Source organism: Ovis aries, chromosome 19 (genome assembly GCF_016772045.2).
Source record: "Ovis aries strain OAR_USU_Benz2616 breed Rambouillet chromosome 19, ARS-UI_Ramb_v3.0, whole genome shotgun sequence".
NCBI lineage: Eukaryota > Metazoa > Chordata > Mammalia > Artiodactyla > Bovidae > Ovis > Ovis aries.
In genome coordinates this window covers 9530425-9535496 of record NC_056072.1, presented here as the reverse complement: position 1 = coordinate 9535496, position 5072 = coordinate 9530425, and positions in this window count along the sequence as shown.

The window sequence follows — 5072 nt, the reverse complement described above, 5'->3', positions numbered from 1 at the left end:
GTTGATTGTTTTCTCAACAGCTAAATCCCAACAATTATAGGAATTAAGGACTTCTAGAACTGGAGGCTGGAATCAGGATACATTGTTAATCCATCCCAGTCACTGTTCTCCTGTTTCTACACAAAGCCCTATAATCCTTTTGAACATGGCTAATCTGGTAGCCATCACCAATCAATTAGGGTGGGAAAGTGAAAACAGATCCACTTGGGATGCCTGATCTGGATGATCTCTAAGGGCAAACCAGTTTCATATTTTATGTCTAAGACTGACTTATAGTGCCCATCTATCACTAGTCTACTCATACAGCATTTGAAAGTAAGTGAATATTCACGGCTGATCTTTTTGTTTTTCAAAGCAAGACTTGCTTTTTATATAACTATGATGGTGTGTTAATTGTCATCTGCATACAAATTTGTTCTTAAAACCTAGCATCCTACTGGTTTCCCTTTAAATTCAGTCATTGCCAGGATGGTGATTATATTGACTGAAATTCCAGTACACTACACAAGGTTAAAGAAAAAAAAACTTAACAGACAAAATCATTGCTTCATATATATAATCATCTGAGACTACTGCCGTCCAACCCAAGGTTCGCACCCATCATACCACCCCTTTTCTTGTTGTTTTCACCAGAAGCTCTGTGCCTCTGGATGAAGCACGCCAAGCCTTTATTAATATTCTTAGCAGACACCATAGAGGTATGAGGGGAAGTGACAGAAAACTCTCTTTTATTGTGCCTGGTCTGTGATAGAAAATAACTTAGAAGACTTGAACCTTGAACTAGAAAACTTGAACCAATTATTTGCTTAAATTCCTTTGTAAGGAAGATCCCAGGGAAGAGTCGAATTTCAGACTCAATTTATTTTGTCTTTTTGTTCCCTCTGGTGAAGACCTTGCTTTTCCATAACAAATCACGAATCCTTAAAAAAAGATGGCTCTGATATTTATATTGACACATCCTCACACTTTTAACCTTCATGTATATCATATTTTGAAAGAAAAATGTTCACTAGAAAATTGCATTCATGTAATAATATATATTTTGCCAATTTTTATAAAGCACAGAATGTTCTAGTTTGAATTCCGCACAAACAGGGCTCAAGAAAAGGACTTGAGGACTGGATGGCCATTCATGTTGTTGGTTGTGTCAGATTTAGATTATTACATTTGATCCCACCTCAAACTATATATAGACCAGGAGACTGAGTTTCAGAGAGAAAACAAGTGATAAATTGGAATTCAAACTCAGCTGTGTGTGTGCCCAAGGAACTTAAGAGTTGCTCTAACAGCTGGATGTTCAGCCCGGACCAGCTTCCATATGTGATCTTAGGCAAATCACTTAGCCTGTGTGGACCTCAGGATCCTCAACTGTGAAAACACAGTTCTGTTTTGCCTCCCACATATGGGAGCCTGCTTGACTTGGGATAGCCATTGTTTAAAAAATAATTGGGGACTTCTGAGGTGGTTCAGTGATTAAGAATCCACCTGCCAATGCAGGGCACACAGTTGCATCCCTGGTCTGGGAAGATTCTACTTGCCAAGGAGCAACTAAGCCCAGGCTCTGGAGCCCTCAACAAGAGAAGCCACTGCAATGAGAAGTCTGCACACCACAGCTAGAGATTAGCCCTGCTCACTGAAAGTAGAGGAAAGCCAGTGCATAGCAACAAAGACCCAACTCAGCCAAAAATAAATAAATGAATAAATACAATGGGGAAAAAAAAAAGAAAAACCCTGGACTGCAGCATACTGGATCATCTCAGGGTGGAATATGTGTCACTCACGAATATGTGTCAAGGACGTGTGGTGTGTTTCTGGGTCCTCTGCAACAGAATACATAGCTTCAAAAACAAAGAGAAAACAAACTTTGTCCCATCACAATTTTGTGGTGAATTGCACAAAGAAATTGACGTCTTTCTGTGTGTGAATAAGGAGGTGAATTTAACAAAAGGCCTAAGCAGGGGACATTTGGCCACTGACGTGTGCACCCCTGGCTTCTCTGCCCTAAAACTGCCTCTAGTTTCTCAGGGTGCCCACCATCGTTTAGGATCCGAGAGCCCCTGCCTGTGTGTCCTAGATTTCTTTCTTTAACAACAGGTGCCTGCATTTCTGAGAGATGGTTTTTATTGCATCTTGATGTCATGACTGCAGCTGCTGGTATATAAATAAACTGGAAGCCACCCTGGGGCTTTTTAAAAGCCTAAGACCTACAAAGAAGAAATGCCTTAATATGTCTTAGATATTTTAACAGAGAAGGAGAAGGAAAACTTCCACTGAAACTAACTTTTAGTATTTCAACGAAGATTCAGCGCCAGTCATTTCTTTCCAGACATCATGTGACTGTTACAGGAGGGATGAACTAAGTGTAGGCCATGCTGGTGTGAGCTAAACTAGAGTAGCCACTTAATTTTTTTGCAGATGTGTGGCTGTCACTCCAATAGGATCCTTTCTCTATTTTCTTCCTTTCCTACTCTCTGACTTTTGCACCATGTAACACAGAGAAATTACAAGAATTAATGGGCTGGTCCATTTGCTGGCAGAGGAAATTCTCAGAGTCTTCCATTTAACAAAATACTTCTCATATGCATTCAACACGGTGAGAGAAGAAAAGATGAAACCCTTAAAAGACCATTATGTCTGTGCATTACCAAGGTTCTTAGTTTTTTACTGGATAGATTTGTGCGTGTGTGTGTGTGTGTGTGTGTGTGTGTGTGTGATTTTCTCTCTCTCCATTGCCAAAACTATGAGATTGAATCTGGTGATACAGTCTTTAGTCTGTAACTAATAGGAAAATTAACTATGGCTCTGGGGACCCTTTAAAGACTGGCTACAACAATGGAGTATTACATTCTGCCACCATCCAGTCTTTGAGAATGGAAGGAATTGAATTTTAAGTAACTCTTTCAATACCTCCTTTTCAACACTTGTTTAATAGTACATGTCCTTTAACCAAAGAACACAGATGGTACAATGAGGTTTTAATTAGATTTCACGTTCGATACAATTAGCTACAGTTGCAAATGTAAAATGTACAATAGAGCATTAAGAAATAACTTTATCAAGTCACTTCAATTAGTTAGGTCACTGGCCTTCCCCGATTGCAGTGGGCACACAGCTTAAGATAACAGTGTCATGAATTCCTATTTAAAACATACGTCAGTGGTTAAAATTGGGTCTGATTTGCAGGTTCAAAAATGGTCTTTCTTGACTTCTCTACTTAAGAAAATATGAATAAAGACGAAATCTCTCAAACACAGATGGAAACGCTAATTCTGGAATTTGGAGAGAACTTATTCTAACAATGAGGCCAATTGGGCTGGATTAGAAATTAAAACACAGCCACAGATGTATCTGAAATACACCTCGTGACATAAGTAGAATTTTCTACATAAGACGGGATTTGGGAGGTAGATGGGGAGCAGTGCCAAAGTGTGTCTTTCATGGTTTTGCCTCCATGAAACCGTAAAAAATGTAAACGATAAAAAATAGCATGCCCACTGCACCTCTCCTACTCTTTTACCTAAGGTGTGTTGCCTCTGAGATGTCTGAACATGGTTCTGCCTCAAGAGTGTCTCTTACTTCTACCCCCTCATCTTCACTTTTGGCGTTCAGTGACTTAGTCATGTCCAACTCTTTGCAACCTCATGGACTGCAGCACACCAGGCTTTTCTGTCCTTCTCTACTTCCTTGAGTTTGCTCCAACTCATGTCCACTGAATCGATGATGTCGTCCAACCATCTCACCCTCCGTCATCCCCTTCTCTTCCTGCTTTCAAACTTTCCCAGCATCAGGGTCTTTTCCAATGAGTTAGCTGTTTGCATCAGGTGGCCAAATTACTGTATTGGAACTTCAGCTTCAGCATTAGTCCTTCCAATAAATATTCAGAGTTGATTTCCTTTGGGATTGACTGGTTTGATCTTCTTGCTATCCAAGGGACTCTTAAATCTTCTCCAACACCCTAGATCGAAGGTATGAATTCTTTGGCACTCAGCCATTTTTACTGTCCAGCTCTCACATCCATACACGACTACTGGAAAAACCATAGCTTTGACTAGATGGACATTTGTAGGCAAAGTAATGTCTCTGATTTTTTAATATGTCATCTAGGTTTTTTATAGCTTTTCTTCCAAGGAGCAAGCGTCTTTTTAAATTACATGGCTGTAGTCACCATCTGCAGTGATTTTGGAGCCCAAGAAAATAATGTCTGTCACTGTTTCCATTGTTTCCCCATCTATTTGCCATGATGTGATAGGACCGGATGCCATGATATTAGTCTTTTGAGTGTTGAGTTTTAAGCCAGCTTTTCACTCTCCTCTTTCAGTTTCATCAAGAGGCTCTTTAATTCCTCTTTGCTTTCTGCCTTAAGGGTGGTGTCGTCTACTTATCTGAGGTTATTGATATTTCTCCCCACAATTTGATTTCAGCCTATGCTTTATCCAGCCCAGCATTTTGCATCTTTACTTTAAAATATATTCATTCATAACAAGAATCAGGGAGAAAATAGGCTGAGAAGTAGGGTAGGGATAGTTCGACCGCAAGGCACTGCACCTTGACCGGTGATACCTCCTGCATTTGAAGCAGGAGGTGCCGGTGTGAAGCAGCCTGTCAGCACGCCCTGCTGGAGGCAGTGGCAGCCCATATACTGCAGCATCTCAGCGGAGCAGAAAGTGGGGAAAGACAACGACTTCATGTCAGTCGGTCAGAAACAAATGGGATGAGAAAGAAGAAACCTCTCTGACGACACATCAAGTCTGGCTGACACTGGGAGTCTTCAGTTGCTGTGTTTAGAAAAAGCTCTGGGGCTTTCCCTGGTGGTCCAGCGGTTAAAACTCTGTGCTTCTACTGTAGGGGGCACAGGTTCAATCCCTGGTGGGGGAACGAAGGTCCCACATGCCCCGCGGTATGGCCAAAAAATAAATAAATAAATTTTTAAATAAAAGAAAGCTCTGTTTCTCCATTAAAAGGAAGAGTTGTTTAATAAAATATGTCTCTGTCATGGGTGAAGGAGGGGTGATTGATTGTAAAGGTTCATGTGTTTAAAAATCACCTAAACAGTCCCTCATAAAATTTGGTTA